Raw genomic sequence first — 21,200 nt, 5'->3', positions numbered from 1 at the left:
ACCCGAATCAAATTGCCTGAAATACATTCTATCTTGTCTTACTAAAGAATTATGTGAAATTCAGCTTTCAAATGGCATCTGGTTAACAGTCGCTGAATCTCATTTAATCCTTGTTGTCTCCCAGCCGTGAGTTTGATGTGCCATCCCCTATAACTTTTACCCTACAACGACTTCAAAAACTAGAACTGATGCTCATCCTATTGCCAAAACCTGGGAAGAATTTCCACTTACTAGAAGTCTTACGAAAATGTAATCAGCAAGATAATTTGGGATCTATTCTTGCTATGTTTCTGGAACAGAGTGAGCTTGCTGGCATGAAAGAAGTAGTGATCTCTTGTTCCTTCCCCTGTATTTGCAACTCGGTTCAGAGTCGAAAGTCTGAAAAATGGGAAAACTGTCCCTTTGTCACAATGTTGCCTGCTTTTTGGGTCCAACATCACCTCTCACCACCCTTTCTATGAGGCTTTCCTTTTCTGAAACCATTTGGAGATTGTAATTCCCCTCACACAGTCGGCAAGGAAGGTACAAGCCTATGAGTAGAGAGGCCTTGTGGACACAGAGTGGCAGACAGTAGGACGGAGGGTAGTCATCTTATCACTGGAACTGGAGCCCCCGGCAGTGCACAGACCTCAGGCAGACCTGGAAGCTGGGATGCTACTTATCCAGCAAGTTCAACTTCTTTTTTCAGAATTTATTTAAAAAAAAAAAAAAATGGAAGGGAAGATGACATCTTGATGAGATTCTTGGTAGGATTTCTGTTTTCTTCTTTAAAATTTAATAACTTCTCTTATTTTCCATATATAAAATGCACTAATTAGTATAAAAGGGACACTCTTAACTTGAGGCTGGGGGAGAATTATTCCGGCAGGTTTGTGTCGGGGGAGGGCTTTCCAGCTATTCACTAGCAGGAAAAGGAGCTCTGGACTGTCTTCCTGGTAAGTCAGAGGCCAAGTCAAAGCTTTGAGAAGCCAGGAGTGCATTTGCTCTTGGCAAGTCCACAGGGGATCTGAATCAGCAGAGAGTGGAGTGTGGCTCCTGAGTTACTGTCTCCAGGCCTCCACTGTGCACGGTTCCCAGGTAAGAGCTGGGGGAGAAGCTACCTCCCCCAGAAAGTTTCCTCTCCACCTCCTCACTCTACCACTCTGTCCACAGACCAGCTCCATGCCTTAAAGGTCTGAGATCCTCACAATAACGCACGGGATTTGTATTTGTTGGAAGGAGATGTTAGCCCAAAGTATAGCTAAACAGAAACTTAAGTATTTTTTTTCTCCTGAGGGCAAGAGAGAATGTCAGAGACTTTTCCTTTCACACCCACAGAATATAACACAGTTGCTGGCATCTGGTAATTTCTAAATTGAAACACAAAAATGTATGTTCAATCGTGTGAGAATAAACAGACCACAGCCCCCGGCACGCCTCTGTGGCACCTCTGAACATTTCTAATGGAAATAACCCGGTGAAGACACTGAGCCACAACGTAAGGGGTGGGCCTGTGAAGGGCAGGGCAGAGTGCTGGAGGGGAAAGCATGATCTTGATTATGTGCCCAGTGAGGTTTAGAAACAGGAAGCTCAGACGGAGACAGTTACCATGATGGCAAGCACCAAGCCGGTGGGTCTTCGGTTGGTGACGGTGAGTGGCACTCTGTGATTCTGCATGTTCTTGCAATAAGTACTATGCCGATTCTAAAGAGGGGGGTGGAATGACTGGTCATTCTGTAGGAAAGCCACTTAGCGATGACTAATCTAGACAGTCTGGCAGGTTGGTGGGCAGCTGCATTTTAGCTCCTCTATTTCCTTACGCTCTGTTTGACCTCCGTCCTTAGCCCTTTGGTCAGAGGGCCCACGAGACACACGGCTGAGGCTGGAACTTGTACCAGGAACTTGAACCTTGCAACTGCAGGACAGATGCAAATGTGCAGGAGCTCTGGCTTTTACTATTTCAGTATTTTCATAGGCGCCTCTGTCCTCCTTGTGAAATTTATTTTTGGGTCTAGAAGCGAGGTAATTTCTTTGCAGATGCAAGGCAAACTTTTTATGAGGAAATGGCATGCCCACAGTTCCCAAACTGGGCAGAGGTGTCCCAGGATGCTGCGGCCCATGCACTGGGGTGCACTGGGGTGCACAGGCTTTTCCGATTTGTTTTAATTAAAAAATAATTTCAAGGGAAGCATAGTGACACTGGACATCTGTCACATCATGAGAACTGGCTTGAGGTGGGGCACAGTTCAACATGAGGTTGTATCACATTCCTTTCAATGACATAATATTTTTGCAAAGCTAGGTTTTTGGTGGTTGTGAATAAAAAGCGAGTACTGTATGAAAATCAATGTGGGGCAGGAAATGGGAATGGCCAGCATCCAATCTGATTTCAAGTTTTGACAAGTTGCACAGAGCTCAACAAGCACACTTAACCCATTAGTGAGTAATTGTGTTTTTTAAAGAATGAAATAAATATTTTTTTTCTTTCTCTTAAGTTATGCACAGTGAGATATATATAAATATATATATTCCAAATGGCTACTAAATTGTTAGGGCATAAATGTGTATCAAGTTATGTGGACCTGTTGAATACATGGAAATGTTGGTATGGTTTTTGATCTAGAGATACCCTGAAAAAATTCTGGAGTCACCAGGGGCACTGTGATTCAAGAAAGTTTGGAACCCTCTGCCTATGCAAAGCTGGCTGGTGATTCTCAAAGTACAACTCACAGGATTCCCACTCCAGTTTAGGCTTTGCAGATCTGAGGGGATGGAGGAAGTAACTGGCTTCAGTAAGCACCCACTCAATATTTGTGGATGGATATTTTCTCCTAATATTTACTGAGCCAGGCACTACACAAAGCATTTTAAGTACATTATCTTATATAATTCTGATGATGTCTCAATGAAGTGGGTGTTACAGTATTTGTATTTTACAGATGAGAAAACCCAGGCTCAGAGAGGTTAAATAAACTTGCACGTCACACAGCTAGGGTATGTCATTTGAACCCAGAATGGTTTCACTTGAAGCTCATGCTCTTTCCACCACACCATACTCTCCCCAGATGGATGGATGGATGAATGGATGGATTCCTGGAAAAATCAAATACCTGTACAGGGTGGTCAGGGAGGAAATTCCAAAGGGCATGCAATGGTAGAGACACCTGGGGAGCAGAAGTTCTTGTGTGAATTCGAACATATCAATTAAGCAGTCTTCATTAGGGACTGAATAAATAAACCCAGAATGCCTGATAAATCTACACTGAGTTCTGCAAAGTTCATCCTTTCTTTCCCGTTTTGAATATACACAAGATTGTATTCTCTGTTACTGTGGGGTTAATTCCTAATGGCTTAGTAAAGTCATAGGCTGATCCAAGTTCAAAGAGGACAATCCCTTAGGTCTGCATGTCCTTCTAATATTTCCATAGCCCACTAGCCCAAATACTTGGGATGTTTGAGATACTTCTGCCTGAATCAAGTATTTCTATGTGCATAAAATATTTAGATATTCAATTTCTAATGCTTTAAAAAAAAAACACTTCAGAGCAGCAGTATGTTTTCCTTAACCTCATTTGTTTTAAAGGAGAAAGAATGAGAGAGAAAAGAAATGCATCATGTTTTACATAAAGGAAACAGCTCCAGGCAAACCTTACTAAATATTTTAATGGTTTAAACATTCATTTTAGCAAGTTTTCTTTAATTTTCTTAACTTTGTTCCTTTTGAACTGGCTCAACCTTCATGTTTAATCCTTGGAGCTTTCAAGGAACAGCTCACAGAAAGTTATATACACAAATATAACAAACATTTCAAATAAAGCACAATGGGTAAAACAGAGAGCAGGAGAACTCTGACAGCAGCTGCTCGATTTAACACTAATAGTTTTGAAAGATTTTGGCTTGAAGGTTAAGAGTATCTTATGACAATAAGCAGGCTTTGTATATAATGTCAACAGTCCTGTTGCAACATGTCCAGTTTTAATTTATTCTTTTTCATTTGTATAAGACAAATAATATAATTATGGATGTCTGGTTCATGACATTGAAATTTAAAAAAAAAAGCTCAAAATCAATCATGTTTTTCAAGAATAACAACTTTTAAAAACCTCTGGCCTATATGTCTGGTAATAGCTACAGTTTGGTTTAAACATGATAATATGCTTCAAATCTTTATGCATTTATTTTATTCATAGAAGTGTTTGGTGCATGGGTGCTTCTGCATATGTGGAAGTGATTTAACTTTCCGCCCAATTTGCTTCTCCAGAGGGTACCATGACCAAAGCTGAGTCTAGAGATGGGGGTTGGGCACAAGCCCCACCTCCCTTGCCCCACAGACCAGGAACACATGGAACTTTTCAGAATCAGCCACTGGCCTGCCCCAGGAAAGTCTCAGGAACCATCCTAGGCAGATCAGTGAGGCACACAGTTTTGTAAATAATACCATTTATCAGGCTTTCCTTAAGATGTCAAATCAGAAACCTCAGGAGAAGGGTGCTACATAATGTTTAGAAGACACAGAGTAAAAGAAGCCCACAGTCAGATTACAGTCAGATTATGTATGAGAGGCAGAAGAGGCTGGAGAGAGTGTGGCTTTCAGAAGGAAGAAGGGCTCAACGCAGTGTCGGTGATGAGCCCCCTCTCCTCAAGAACACACGAGCCACCAGTGAATGCCCAGACAAGGTGTTAGTGTGGTATGTGTGCCTATATTAAAGGACACCAGCTCTCTTTCCACATCCAGGTGGGCTTATGTATAGGCCTCAGGTCTTGTGTCTGCAACCCAGTGTCCAGATCTGGTGAGACCAGGCAAATGCCCCACTCTCGTTCCTAAGGGTGTGGCTTGGCCTTGAGCACTATTCTCCAGGAGCAAGTTTCACCGTGAAAATAATAGCAATAATGACAATAGTAGTATTTATGAGTGCTTACTATGTAACAGGCATTGTGATAGGTGGTTTACTAATAGATCTGCCCTGATTCCTCACCACCATCTTATGAAGCAGGTATTATTACCCCTATTTTGCATACAAGAAAACGGAATCAATTTTCCTAAATCCATGGTAAAGTCAGGACTCAAACCAGATGTTTTTCATTAAAGAATATGTGGTTATAATCTATCTTTCTTTCCTACAATGAAAGTGCTGAGGATTGAACAAATGACCTCATGTGTGACGATGGTGTGATTTTTTTCTAGGTCACAGTGCCCTCCTCTGTCACTCTCCTCTGAGTACTTAAGAACCCCATGCCCCCCCCACTCGCTTCGTCATCTTTCTATTCCATGATGCTTTCTTTTGTGCCATCTAGAAGCACACCCCTTGCCTTAACCTTGGAATCCTCATGGCCTGCACTTTCACTGGCATCTGCAATTACTTGAGCCTTCACCCTGATGCACAGAGTTACACACAGGAAAAACTGGGACATCATAGACTTGGGCCCCTCATTTTACTGGTAAGTACACGGAGGCCTAGGAATTGGTGAAAGGTTAAAGAGGACATGAAAGGCAATTGCCTTTGTTCATCCAGCAGATATTTTAAGGGGCCTTATTTTTGTGTGTGTAGGACCATCATTGGTCCAGAAAATAAAAAAGATGAATGCAAGATCCATGCCCCCCTGGGTTAGCAATGGAGAAGAAGACATAGCTCAGGGGAGCTGAGCTTGCTGCTCAGCGTGGGAATACTCCTCCTGGGAGTGGGGAGTGCTGTGGGAGGGGGAGGGTGGCCCAGATACCTAGGTCTCTTGCCTCCAGTTTTTTAATTTGGTAAACATGCAATAAAATGGGTGGTAGCCATTATCTGAACAGTAGAAATTGATGCTCTGTGCTTTTTATTTCTCCATTAGAGATGAGAGTGAACATTTCTTTTTTTTTTTTTTAAAGATTTTTATTTATTTATTCATGAGAGACAGAGAGAGAGAGAGAGAGAGAGAGAGAGAGAGAGAGAGAGAGAGAGGCAGAGGGAGAAGCAGGCTCCCAAGGAGCAGGGAGCCTGATGCGGGACTCGATCCCAGGACCCTGGGATCATGACCTGAGCCAAAGGCAGACGCTTAACTATCTGAGCCACCCAGGCGCCCCGAGAGTGAACATTTCTTAAGCCCCAGAATTGAGAAGCACAGTTGGCCTCTGTTTTCATAGCACAGAGGGATTCCCCATTTTATATGGAACTTTTCCAGCTGTCACTAGATAATGAGCTTCATGAGAAGGGGGTTATTCTTTTAACGCTGTTTACCCAGTTTTAGCACAGGGCCTAGTACACAGAAAGTGTTCACTGTAAGTATATCGAAGGAGCAAAAGCCAGACTTAGATGAGAAACTGCATATCAGAAGGAGCCCAGTCTCTTTAATCAGCCCATTGCTCTAGAATGACACCGCATGCACTGAACGCAGGCCTGGGTTTCTGTGCATGGTGACTTCATGCACCTGTGCAGCTTCTGTCTTCATCACTAAGACTCTGTGGCCTCAGCAGTGGTGGTCTCACTAAACCTACCTTCTCATCAGTTTGAGACACAGACAAGCCACCATATCACCAGGAGCTTAACCCAGTCACAGAATCAGCTTTAGTGCAGAGCAAAGCTCCATCAAGTTCAGGTGTCCTTAGGCAGCATGGTGTGTAGTGGGGAGAGAGAAGCTGGTATCAGGATGCTAGGGCTGCCAGCCCAGCTCTGTCCCTACCATGTGTGGGACACACTCTCCTGGACGTCCAAGAGCAGGAAGATGAAATTATGTAGAAGATGGCACCTTTAGTCTCATTTCACTCTAACATCCCATAGTTCTGTGGGATGTGACACCCTGTGTCAGGGAATTGGAGATGGAGAGTAACGTGGACATCCACAAAAACATCCCAAAGTATTTCACTCTGAGCCATGAATGGCTTAGCCTGGAGGATATTTCAGTGTGTGGGAGTTCAGGGAAAACCCCCTTGAGAAAAAGCTGTTCCCCATCTCACCCCCTGCCCTCAGCCCCATGAGGGGTCAGTTATTGTGAAAATAACATCCAGGATGAAAATGTGAGAAATGTCAGAGCTCTTCTGAAGTCAGTTGAAAGGAGACAAGCCAAGCTTAAAGTGTCAAGCCAGATTCTCTCTGGGTAGCTTCTTCCCAGGATTCCAGAGTCTAGGAGATTTGGTCTGCTCCCCACAATAGGGCACGTCACAGCCAAACTAGGCTTAGCTGCACAATCTTCCCTCACCCAACACAGAGCTGATTTAATACCATGAACTGGTCAAGAGCTTGGGCTTTGGAAGTGAGACGCTATGGATGAGAGTCCCAGAAAAGTTAGGGCCCTTATATAAGACCAAACAGCCGAAAGGAAAGTAGAATTTACTGACTTGAATCAAGAGCTCCTGCAGAGATCTTCATCACACAGGTGACACACTGGATTAGGGGAAGGTGCAGTGCAATGTCCTGCTTACAAATTCCCCATCTAGCAGCTACCTTCCCACCAGCTCCTCTTTGCCAGGTGTTATCTCCAAGCCCCAAGCGGTTTGTTCTATCCAGCCTTCCTCTGCATCTCTGTTCTACTTTGTCTCCTTCCTTTTTAACTACAGTGCTTTGCTTTTGAAATCCTGTGTTCTGTAGCTCCTTTTCACATTGTAGATAGGTTTCCACATCTAAACTTGCTGATACCAACACACTTACCTGAAGTATGTCTTCTCTGCTGCTTTTTCTGACAATCCTGCTTTTCTTTATGTAAACATATGTACTCATCAGAAAAGCTCTTGGGTACAAATGGCAAAAACTATATTCAAACTTGCTTTAACACATGTTCACTGTAAGAATATATGCAAGCACATAAAATTAACACAACAGTTGCAGTAACTGGAAACCTTGGGGACAGGGGACTCACCCTTCCACGGTGCTGTCTCTGCTGCTTCTCCCTGGCGTCTGCGTTACTCTCTCTAGTGTCTCGATGGCTTAGAGGACAAGGTCCCACTAGGTCTGCAGTCACCACATCCATGATGCTCCTTTATTGGTGAGGAAAAGGGATTTTCTTCTACTTGCTTTACTTAAGAGAATCATGGGGGAAACTCTGATTGCTATAGCTTGGGTCATATTCCCATTCCCAGATCAATCACTGTCGCCAGAGGAATGGAACATTATTATTCTCTGGATCTGGGTCATGTACTCACACTGTGTCTTGGGGAGGGGGTCATGGAATTGGCAGCATGCAGAAACCCACAGTTTGAGCAGGAGAGGAGCAGGTCTCCAAAGAGAGGGTTTCTATTATCAAAATAAGGAAGCAAAGATGCTGGGCATATGGAAACAATAATTGTACATCAGAGATAATAATGATTATAGCATAATTTGTGACAAGCCCAATGTGTGTCATGTTTTCACATAGGACTGCATTTCAGGTAGTCCTCATAACAAATATACATGAGAAGGTACTTCCCCCATGCACTGATGAAGAAACAAAAGATCAAAGGATCAGGCTGTATAGATGGTACCATGGCTAGGCAGAAAGCCTGGAGAGATAACCACAGCTTGAAAAGTATTTCTGAATGTTTTAGTTTGCTACTGTCTAAGTCATTCCTCTGGATGAAGATAAAATGCAGTAAATCTATAAATGGATAAATCTTACTGATTATGCATCAAATAAACATCAGACAGAAGAGATCAACAGGTGTAGGTCGAATTGAAATCATGACAATTGAAGGAAGATTTTGACCTTAAAGTATCCTAGAAAGCAAAAACCTCTGAAATTGAACCAAGTCTTAAATAGTCACTAATAAAAGTTCTAAATTGGAGAAATTACACAATTCGAAAATGGCAATTTAATAAATGGAATCTCAATTTTAATTCTTTCTTTAGCTTTACAGGAGATGAATCTTTTAGTTATTATTTAGAGAAACTGCCACAGTAAGTATGTAGAGAATCCAAGGATATAGGAACACAGATGAAAAAATATTTGAAAAAAACCGGTGTATCATTCCAAGAGAAATAGCTATTAATGGCTTAACATATGAAAATGTGACCATGATTTGATGAAAAAAGTAAAAAGAATACCATAAATTTATGTGTATAATGAAATTGACCAAAGAAAGTTTGCAAATCTCTGTGGGATAAAGGTGAACAAAATATAATAAAATCAAGTTCATAAATATAACATTCTAAGAAATGATTTTCATGACCTAGTTTATAATAGGGATATTTATTATGTTACTATCTCAGACAGAAATGCATGGGCTAAAAATAATTTAATGTAATTACATAAGTTCAACTGAAGATGATAAAGGATTTTAGGACCCTGAATAATAGAATGGATTTTAAAAGAAATTGTCTACTTATTGAACTGTATTACCTAATGACTAGCTACTTAATGAAAAGTTATTGGAAATGTGTGCATCTCCCTGTCAAAATTAAGTTGCAAACAGGGTCATTATTTAGCTAGTGATACTTATGTCAAAACACTGTACATGCTAGCAATGTCTTAATATCAAAAAGTGATTTAAAAGTTGTAAGAATGACTTGGGGCGCCTGGGTGGTTCAGTCTGTTAAGCGTCTGACTTCGGCTCAGGTCATGATTTCAGGGTCCTGGGATTGAGCTCTGCATCAGGCTCTGCGATCAGTGGGGAGTTTGCTTCTCCCTCTCCCTCTCCGTTTGTCCCTCCCCCTCGCTCATTCTCTCTCTTTCTCAAACAAATAAATAAAATCTTTAAAAAGTTTATAAGAATCTGGAGGGAGAGATGAACCATGAGAGACTATGGACTCTGAGAAACAAACAGGGTTCTAGAGGGGAAGGGGGAGGAGGGATGGGTTAGCCCGGTGATGGGTATTAAGGAGGGCGCATACTGCATGGAGCACTGGGTGTTATACGAAAACAATGGAACGTGGATCACCACATCAAAAACTAATGATGTATTGTATGGTGACTAACATAACATAATAAAATAAAAAAAAAAGAAAAAAGTTTATAAGAATGACTTTATGAATAATTTGGAGCATGATTTATGACACTTAGTAAAGAGTCCTGTAATACACAGTGTAGCTTGTCTACAGAATAAAAATAACTTTTTTTTTTGTTTTATATATTGACTTGTTTTACCCCATTAGTAGTAAAATATTTTACTATCCTCTCAGCATTTATGGACAAGGAGTTAGGAGAACATAGAGAGCACTCTCTTGTCAGGAGCCAGCTGAGAGTATTTTCTGTAGAAAGACTCAGTCATTCAGATGATGGGAAGTTGGATGATTTCACAGACAGAATAGAAAACAGAGAACGTTTTGAAGGGAGCAAAACTGTGGGATTTTGAATGTGCAAACTGATGCCTGTTACTTGACCCATTGAGTTAGTTGTAGGGCCTTAGTTTATCTGTAAAATGGGATAAACAATCCCTCAAAATTTAGAATTGAATTATGTATATGAAAGAAACTGACACAGGACAAAACCTATTATAGGTAAATGAAAAATGCATTCTCGTCTGTAAAAGTACTCTGTTTAGGTAAAATGTGCAGTTTTTTTGTTTTGTTTTGTTTTGTTTTGTTTTTTCCAAGCTCATACTCAGGTTGAGAGTTAAGGATTAGAAGAAAAGTAATAGAATCTCCCTAAAGAAGGTATTTCCTATCTGTTCTTAATCTGTTCATTAAATTATCTTTGGTACTTTAAAAAACAATAACAAAGGAATCCCCCAAATTTATTATATTGCATTCTATTAATAAGGTAGCAAATTGCTAAATTCACCTTATTTTTGCACATGATACTCACAGTTTTGCTTCTGTCGAGTCATGAAATTATGCTGAAGTTCAGAGCACTTAGTTTGTTGTATATTTTTTGGCTCATATGAAATCCAAGGTAATGAGTTTTAACACTACAAAGGCTCTGGAATGCTTTCAAAAACATTTGCTTCCCACAAGAGAAATTAGCTGAACCAAGCAATAAAATGTGACGTTAAGCATTCAATACTCCCAATTTTATGTAGTCCCAGGTCAACAAAAATGACCTCATTGGGGGCATTTCTCTAATGCCCTTGTTCAGAGTTCTACTAAAAACCTGTCTCTAGGAAGCTAATCAATAGTTATTTATGCACTGTAGACCCCTAAAGAAAGCCTACCTCATAAAATGAACTCAAGGCATTCTGGAAGCTTCTGAACCTAATGTGGTTTATAAGGATCCTCTGTCAAGTGGACCACCCTGAGTGCAACATATGTCTAGATCTGTATATGTACATTTGTAATTTATCACTTTTATTTAGTTAGTATTGTATCTTAAGGTCTTGAAGAAAATTCTAAAGTTGAACAATGATCTGTGAAATCCTACTCTTCTTGCCATTTTTAAACCTTCATGTTTAGACTTCCTAGTTGTTGAATATCTAGTTTTTAGAATAAAGGATGTGTTCACATCACCTGGAACATTTTGCTCTTTCTAATCAAGTGAAAGCATTTCTCTAAGCAAATAGTAATTGGTCTAAGGAAGGGAGGCCAGGAGAGTGAAGGAAGATCTTCGTGGAACAGTTGTGAAAACTGGGTGTGCTTGGCCTCAAGAAGACAAGGGCTGAAGAGTGAAGGAAGAAGGCAGTGTGTGCATGTCCCTAAGAGACTATCAAACAGAAGGGACCCACGGGGAGGGGAGGTAGCTGAGGAGAAACAGAGTGATAGGGAGGCAGAGTTTAGGTCAGTAGGAGGGAGAACTTTCTAATACAATGGCTCAAGACAGAATGAATTGTCTAAGCCGAGATTAGTTCGTTAGATTAGAGAACCCAATTGGTGATATTTTAGACCCTTTCCAGCCCTGGGATGAAGGTCTTAATGATCCTCACAACATATAATTCTCTCCTGTCTTTCTCCTGTTCAGGACACCCTAGTCGAGCCAGTGTTTTCCGTAGATAGACAAGCCTTGCACAAGGAAGCATATTCCCTGGGGATCCCAAGGTTTCTTTCGTTTCAAGGCTAGCTTTTAAAATTTTTGTGAAAGGGGGCACCTGGGTGGCTCAGATGGTTAAGCGTCTGCCTTCCGCTCAGGTCATGATTCCAGGGTCCTGGGATCGAGTCCCGCATCAGGCTCCCTGCTCCTTGGGAGCCTGCTTCTCCCTCTGCCTCTCTCTCTCTCTCTCTGTCTCTCATGAATAAATAAATAAAATCTTTAAAAAAATAAAAAAAAATTTTGTGAAAGGAAAAGTACCAAAACAAGGATATTTATTTTTACAAATTCAAATTAATTTTAAGAAATTTTACCTTGGCTGTTTTTTTGAATTAAAACAAAACAAAACAAAAACAAAAAAACAATTCTACCAGGAAAATTGAGACATTTGCTTAATCAGATTGGTAAACTGCTATCTATTTTATCTTGTCAAAATTATGGGTGCTTTCTCCCCTTCCTCCCCTTAGGCTACTCTATACCTTAATTAATTAATAGTAAGGAGAGGAAGCTTCCAGACACCAAAGAACAGACTGGCCAATCAGCTTTACGTGTCCTTTATTTTTTTGAAATGTAATATGCTGACAATTTACAGATGCTCCCTGCACTACTTTCAGACTCAGCTTGGAGTGATCCAAGTAGCCCTGTGTCATCAAGATGGCATTTGTTACTTGGTGCCTGGGGGCCAAAACAGAGGGCTGCTCGTGGCCTATAGCCAAATTCTGGTGGAGAATGTAGAGGCTACCATCCTGTCAAGGGCACTCTTCTGTAATATCACAATCCTGAGAGCTGCAACTTATTATAACTTCTCCCGGAGAAATTGAATGAGGATCTCCATTCACTGTGCAACTCTATTATAGTATAATTTTACTTTTTGAGAGCTACAAAGAGATACATGTCTCCTTGATCTATTTAGGGAGCCTCAACAAGAAATTTGAATCCCTCTAAGTACAGTCCCTATCTAACTTACCAGTAGCAATCATAACCTCACCTATTCTGATGAGAAAGAGAAAATTACTAGGGCAATCCTACAGAGGTTAGGAGAACAGCCAGGAGAACTAGAGTAGCAGCCAGGGTGGAAGGGACTCAGCGGGGGTGCAGATTAGCAGCTGTAGGCCTGCTATTTCTGTCATGGGTGCTATGGGTTTTTAGCTGTAGATCTCTTCAGCCTTCTCCAAAGTCAGGGCAGAACGAAAGTCCATTCTGTTTCCAAGATTCTACTTTCTCCAACAGCTTTAGGTTCTGTGTCATCCCATAGCAATTTTAACTTCATAAATCAATGAATCAACCAACCACCAAAGACTTAATCTATGTTGACCACACTTGAAGCAAGTTTAAAGCAGAGTCTCCTCTTTCTTTTTGACCTAGTTTAAAAAGAACATTAGATATGCACATGTAGAAAGAAAGATGCTGGTAGTCACCTCTGTCAGTTGGAAGGAATTGCCATATAGGCAGTAAACATGCCCATTTCACCCATGTCCTTCACTGGGCTGAGCCAGAACAAGAGATATTTGGATGGATAACTATTTGAACCAAGATTCAATTAGTCCGGTGGGTCTCAAATTTGTTTAGCGAGTAAGGACCTGGAAATCACTGCCTTTTGTGAAATATATATGTTTCACAAAAGGTAGTGATCTATCTATCTATTCATCTATCTATCTAAAGAATTAATGATTAAGTCAAATGCTGAAATTTGGGAGGAAACAACATAAGATGACTCTTACTTTCTGATTTTGCTTGGGAGACCACCTTTGGAGAAGTTTTAAAAATATATCAGTCTCCATCCCCTCTCTGCTTTGATTAGAATAAGTTTTCAGGAGCTTGCTAGGGCCCCATCAGATTATGTACTGCCCCTCACCTTCCTAGCCCACATGCAAACATAACTTCTATGTCTTATCCTTCTGCGGATGTTAATAATGCTCCCTTAACTCCACCGGGCACAGTCCTGTCTCAGCAACATGCGAAGCCAGTGTTGGGAGGTGATGACCTGTTTCCTTACCCTATTATTTCCCTCTGCTTGAGGGCTCTGCCAGCTGACAAAGTGGGGTCAAAGAGTTTGCTGCATACAGGACGAGACGGGTAACTTTTGAGGATGAGGGTTGAGGCTTTCCCCAAGATGCAGGGATCACTTCCTCGCATTCCTGGCAAAACAAAGGAAGGGGGGTCAAAAGGTGTGAGGATCTTACCTAACACATCACTCCCTCTCACCTTGAGAACTTGAGGTGGCTCTGGCCATGAGTTATATGTGTTAGCACTCACAGATGATAGACTGTGTCATCAAAGTTGCCTTATGATATTGTATTCACCAACACTCTGGTTCTTACTTTGGTACACACTCACATACACACACTAGGCTACAAAAAAAATTTGTTGATTTCATATATTAAATAATTCACCAACTGAAAATTACCCTCATCATATTAACATAATTACTTTCAAATAGTTTTCTGGCAAGCAAAAACTCAGAGGGTAATACTAATTTCCAATATGATTAATGTAGTTATTATAAGTTTTTCTATTCAAAGAAAAGTAAGCTGGCATATAAAACTAATAATATTCATAATATATATTTAAAATTTTCCAAATATAGTTTCTTTCATTATGGCAACAAAAGCATTAAAGCCAAACTAGAATTACTTTGTCTCTCTTTTTTTCATCTTATGATATTTTCCTTATTAGAACATCTCAGGTATTTATAATAACAGCTTACTTATCTGGAAATTACCAGGCTGACAACTCTATATATGGAATATAGCCATGCCCTTACTTTGGGAAATGTAGGAATCTGGTAAATTTCTTTTAAGAATAAAGTAATTATAAGCATGTCCTTCAATAGAATTTATATTTCTGTGTCCAAGTTAATTATTCTATTATAATGTGAGCAACTCGATGGTATAAAATATACCTTAGCTTCTTTTTCATTCTTGGCCTTTGGTTTCCCTGTAGTACTGCAATGAGTCATCAGTTTCTGAGGGATAACATACCTTTCAAAAATATACCTTGAGGTAACCCTACATAGAGACATTGACAAATATTGTTTAGAAGGTACAAAATATTGTACAAATTTCAACAAAAGCATAGCCCAAATTTTCTCCCCTCTGAAGCTCAGCTTCTCCATGGCAGAATGAAAGAGTTGGAAGACACAATCTTTAAGTCGCCTTCCAATCCTGAGATTCTGTGATGCTCTATAATCTGTTCCTTTGTACAAAGTAAAGTAGCATTCATTTTCACTCAAGTTCTGCCACTGCATGAAAAGGCATTACATTAAAATGTAATGGCTCATGTGTCAGAGGCCACTGATAAATGAGGTAGGTCCCTGGCTTCACAAAAGGACCATTATGGTTTTGGGGAGTTGCGATCCTGGGGAGTTGTGGTCCTGTGCAGTATCCACCAGCAGGGTCACCTGCAGAAGCTCCTCCCACACTGCCTTTGTCCAGCTCTGCACCCAGAGGACAAGCCATCCAGTTGCTTCTGAGGGAGGCCAGCACTTGCAGAGGGTCTCCGCAGGGAAATGAGGAGATCACCTCTCAACAAAGAGTTTCTGAGGCTCAGTCAGAGGAAGCCATGTTCTAGACACCTTCCTTCTGTTGCCACTCCCTGTCCCACTCAGTTATGTCTTCCTGCAGACCCTGTTTCAGAATCTAGAGCTAGGTCTCTTTTCAGGTAGTGCTTTCTTTCTCCTTGGCTCTTTTCCTTCTGGTTTACACTAACTTAACTTCTTACAGAGTAGATTTTTGCATTTACTTTTTGTTCATATGAACCCCCAGCAATTTTGACTTAGCTACTTATCCAGGGAAGTCATTGGTTTTTTATCAGCCTCTACTGACTCAGGGATTCAGAGCACAGGGAAGCAGATCTTCTTTTTCTTTTTCTTTTTTTGTTATTTATTTATTTATTTGCCAGAGAGAGAGAGCACAAGCAGGGGGAGTGGCAGGCAGAGGGAGATGCAGGCTCCCCACTGAGCAGGGAGCCCAGTGTGGGGCTCAGTCCCAGGACGCTGGGATCATGACCTGAGCAGAAGGCAGCCACCTAACCAACTGAGCCACCCAGGCGTCCTGGAAACAGATATTCTAAAAAGATGTCAGCCTCAATCTAAGGGGAGGATATACACACTCAGAGTGCATAGAACAGTAGACTACATTTTCTTCATCCCTGGATCTGTTGCTCAAAATGTAGGAAGGAGGTTCCTCATCTACTAGAACATACGATGGCTTTACAGATATTACCTGTGCAGCTCCCCCAACCCCTGCAGCAGCCACCACTTGGAACACAGACTTACTGGTCTGCATCCCACATGTGCCCTCTCTCAAGGCGGTAGGGCTCATAACACTCAGCAATGTCTTATGAGGCTTTTTCTAAAGACCTTCTATATCTCAGAAATTAGCAGAGGCAAATCTGCTTCTCATTATCCTGATACTCAATGATTTACATCTTCTAACTTGGGGGAGGGGAGAGTGCCTAAGAAGGTGAGCCATTTGGCAAGTTATTAACCCTTCTAGGAGAATGTGCTTCCAGCACTTCTCTGGAATCAGTTAAGTCACCATTCCTGGTCCCTCCATCCCTATGAACTGTCCCCTTTCATGGGCAACAAACTTATTTCATTTTCTTGGACAACCACAGTAGAGGGGGCAAGGATCTATAGAAGATTTACAAACCTCCAAAGCCTTAGCCATAGGACTTTGGATGGGACCCTTGCTGACAATGCCGCTTCAGCCCAGGGACCTGGTAGCACTATTTGAGGGAGGAAAGCCATGCTTATTGGAGAGTCCCAGACTTTGGGTAAGTGTGACCCCAGAAAGGAGAGGATAACTCCTCTAAAAAGAATCACTGTTGCATGGGCAGTTGTCCACTCTGACATATGGTAGTAGCAGGGGCAAAATGTCAGCCTAGCCATCTCACTGTAGACACAAAGGTTCTGCCCTTGACTCTTGGTTCATGGTCACTCATGAAAGTACTGGTGGAGCCTTTGCAAAGACATTATGGCAACTGGTGCTGGTGGCATTAATACTCCTTCTGATGGCTGTTGCATCATTTTCCAGTCTAAAAATGCATGCCTGTAAATTCTGACCTTAGCAAAATGAAAGCGACACAAGCAAGATCCATTCTTCAGGAATTCCCTTATGAATTCCTGGACAAATAAATGACAGAGGCCTGAGAAATTAGACCTCATGCTCATCTGGACACGGGGGAGCCTGAGGATGACTCTCTGCGATATCAGTGCACAGGACCATTATCATATCCCAAAGAGTAAATTTGAAGATCTCAGTTGTGTTTGTCATACAACAAATTACCACAAATTAGTGCGTCAAAATAACACGAAGTTGTTATCTCATTGTGCCATGGGTCAGCAGCCTAACTCACTGGGCTAAAATCAAGATGTTGGCAATGTTGTGCTCCCTTCTGGTGGCTCTAGTGGGGAATCCATTCCATTGCTTGTCCAGCTTCTAGAAGTTGCCTCCATTCCTCAGCTCATGACCTCTTTCCTCCATCTTCAAACTCAGCGATGGAGGGTTGATTCTTCCTCACACTGCATCACTGTGACCTCCTCTTCTATCCCCTCTTCCACTTTTAAGACCCTTATGATTACATTGGGTAATCCAGGATAATCTTGCTATTTTAAGGTCAGCTAATTAGCAATCTTAATCACACTTCATTTTATAAGCTAACATATTCACAGGTTCCAGGGATGAGGCACAGACAGCTTCAGGGGCACAAGAATGAAAGTGGATATTATTCTGTCTGTACCATTTAAGCACATAGGCCCAAAGAGTCAGCCATGTATTAGATGTTGGGTTTCCAAGAGGAATAAATCTCAAGGGCTTCCAAATCTAGGAGACAGGCAAAAAATAACAAAATAATGTGGGGCAGTGATAAATAATCATCATATGATAATATCAGAATGCCTATCCCAGCCTCTGTTGGAGGCTGGTGGCATGATAGAAGATTTTCTGGAGGTAGAGATGCCTAAGTTTAGTTACTAATGGATTAATAGCCTTCCAGTACATGAAGAAGAAAGCATTCTAGTCATCCACATCCCCAATGTACCCCAAACACGGCATCTTATCCTCCTCTATAGCTTGGCTGATGAAATCTCCTGAAAATCACAAGGCTGATAGCAGCCAAATGGGGAATTCATTGATGATTTTCAGTTGACAAATATATACTGAGGACCCATGACATGTCAGAACATATGTGACTATCAAAGCTGCAATGAAGGGCAAGACACATGCCTTTTTGGTGTTACAGTATTACAGAGGAAGAATGGAAAAGTTCATGTGAAAAACTACTTAGGAGATAAGCTTGTGAATTTGTCCAGAGAGGTGATGCTTTTCAGATCCCAAATGTCACAGGAAGAGAACAAATCTTCAGTCTCCCCAAATTCCTGATGAACAACAGATGCTACCCCCTTGAAGTTTATCATCACAAACCAAAGCAATGGAAGGTCTCAGGCTCAATGACTAGGGTGTAGTTCTGGCTAATGTACTCCCATGCCAGTGACAGAGCTGCTCCAATCCACAGAAGCCACTATCATACACTGCTTATGTCCCCACTGTTTACTTCCCAGCTCTTCCCGTGGCACTGCCCCTTGAAATCACCAGTCACTGGTCATGCTCCTAATTCCAGAGCTATTCTCTGTCTCAGACTTATGGTGTTTTACAGGCTTTTATGGGTTATTACAGCAGCCTGACTATCATTTCCATGTATTTCTATGGGGAAATGTACTACTCTTGACTTCTAAATGAATTATAATAAAATTCCAGAGTATAACTATCCAGAGGTTAGGGAAGGCCTAACCTTTACAGGGACTTAAGATTTTACCTGAAAAAATGTAGCTAACTAAGCTCCCTTTAATCACTCTGAACATCACTCATGTGGCTGCACCACTTTTATTAACTTAATGACCAATAACCAAATACTGTTTGCAGCAGGCAGAATGGCAGATGGAAAGAGCAGGCATTTGGAAGCAATGGATCTCTGCTCAAATCCAGTTCTGCCACTTACTAGCTGGGAGATCTTGGATGAGTTACTTAACCTCACTAAATATGAATATCATCACTATAAAATCCCTGCTTAAATCTGTCACACTCACAGGATCAATAGGGAGATGAATGACTGAAGATATGTACACCATGGGACACCATTGCTGGAACAGAATAGGCACGAAAATAAACAAGTTTTTGCATCAGCAACTTCTGCATTTAATGTGGCCACACCACCGTTGGTTTGGCGTGTTGACGTGTCCCCTACTATTGGGCATTGACCTAGTCCCCAAATCCAGTTTGAAACACCTTTGAACAAACAACATTGAAATATACCTCTGTGTGTGTGTGTGTGTTTGTGTGTGTGTGTGTGTGTGTGTGTTGCATTACTGAATGCACAGAAATATAAACTGCTTCTGAGTGCTTCCGCTGAGTTGATGGGAGGCAAGAAGGTGGAAAAGGAGAAAGAACTTTAATAAACTCTTATTTCTGGGACACTGCTGTCCCCTGAGTGCCTTGGGCCCTCACACCGACGCAGCAAAGGTACATAGTTATACCAATTACTGCAGAACACTTCAGAAATATTCATTGCTATGTATTATAATCCTGAAAATACCACATTCATACCAATAGGCTAGTCTCTGCTAAATAGAAGTTCCTGTTTCTCCACCACAGAACTTTAAGACACTTTGAACATAAAGAGAGGAATGTCTGGGGCAGATATATGTGCTTTGAAATTGACATTCCATTTTTTTTTTTTTTTTTTTGGCTGGTGGCTTGGAGGATCTTGAGCAAGACCTTTCTGTAGTCCTTTCTAGATCTTGGTTTGTCAGATTCTAGAACCCCTGGTCCCTGCTGTTTTTACTGCTCTCAGCTCTTCAGAGCCTTCCAGAGTGAAATTTCTAAATTGGCATAGAAGGACTTCTTTGGCATCAGATGATTCTTATGAAACAGCACACTGATGAGTTAAATGAAATGATTCAGAAAAATACCGATTAAATTTCCCCTTAAATACCCAGGGGTTTAGAAATTAAGCAAAACTGCTTGGCACTAGGCAGTCTGGATTTTAACAAACTCAAAATGTTTGAAAAGTGTTCAAGATGTTTTGACAAACAGAAAATGCCACTATGTTCTCTCCTCTCTCCTGACATCACTCTTCATCTGCCAAAAAGAAAGCAGAATCAGGGTGTTCAGGATCTGGAGATCGGCTAGTGTTCCATTAAGGGCTTTCTCTCTCATCAAATGGAATAATCCACAGTCCTTGTTTTAATGCTCACTAGCTTCTTTGTTCTGCTGCAAAGTGATAGAGCTAGTTTGCTTTATTTTAAAAAATGAAACAAAATTAAACTGAGTAACTATGAATAGTATAAAGTGATGACCTTAACCAGTGAAGTCATATTTTTAAAAGAAAAAAAATAATTCCAATTATGTGACTAGAATATGTAATGTTGCCTGGCTTTAGCAGTGAATGCAATGAACGTGACATGCTGCCACTGTCAGACTTACAACATCACCACCAGTTGTCTGGGACACTGACCCTCACTTGCCTGCTCAAGGAAGGTTGTGGTGTTTGGCAGGAAATAGAAAGACTCCTGAGAGGCCGTGTGGTTGAGTAAAAAGAGTACTGAAGGAGAAGTCAGAGAGGTCTGGGCTTCAGCCCCAAACCACTGCTACCTGCATGGATCACCACAAACAAGCCAGGATTCACACAGAAAGCAGCATCCCACATTGACCCCTCCTCAAAAATTATGTGTGGGTATAGTCTTTGAGGTAAATTCCAGTTCTGGAGCATTCTAAGATATAGTCAGGTTGTACTATTTGTACCTCCATAAATGAGGAACATAGTTCTAAAACTTATACTGATAGATAAATCTGGATCACTGACTTTCCAGTTTAATATAGTTTTTCCAACAAATATTATCTCCTGTCCCAAGTGAGAAGATATATATATGTGTGTGTGTGTGTGTGTGTGTGTGTGTGTGTGTGTGTGTGTATAAAAGCTAGTGAGCATATATATATATATGCATATATATTCTTTCTTCTCAATGGAACTATATTAATATTACTCATCCATCCATCCAGCCATCCAATTTTCTCAGTATCTTGCAATTTACAAATTGTATTCATTATCTCCTCTGCTTCTCAGAACCCTGACATGGATCAATTATCTATGTCCCAAATAATGCTCAAGGAAACATACTTTTCAAGGTGAATTCCTCAGGATGACAAAATGGTAAGTGACAAAGCTGGGACTGAACTCAAGTCTACTGGACCAGAATATTTTCCTTGTAACATGGGCTGGACTCATCTCATCATTCTCTTATCTAAGGCTACAGAGCGATGGAAGGAAGGAAGGAAGGAAGGAAGGAAGGAAGGAAGGAAGGAAGGAAGGAAGGAAGGAAG

The sequence above is a fragment of the Callorhinus ursinus genome, unplaced genomic scaffold (assembly GCF_003265705.2).
Source record: "Callorhinus ursinus isolate GAN/ISIS: 27379988/994484 unplaced genomic scaffold, GSC_fseal_2.0 scaffold10, whole genome shotgun sequence".
In the NCBI taxonomy this organism is placed as follows: Eukaryota; Metazoa; Chordata; class Mammalia; order Carnivora; family Otariidae; genus Callorhinus; species Callorhinus ursinus.
This window is presented reverse-complemented; position numbering follows the sequence as displayed.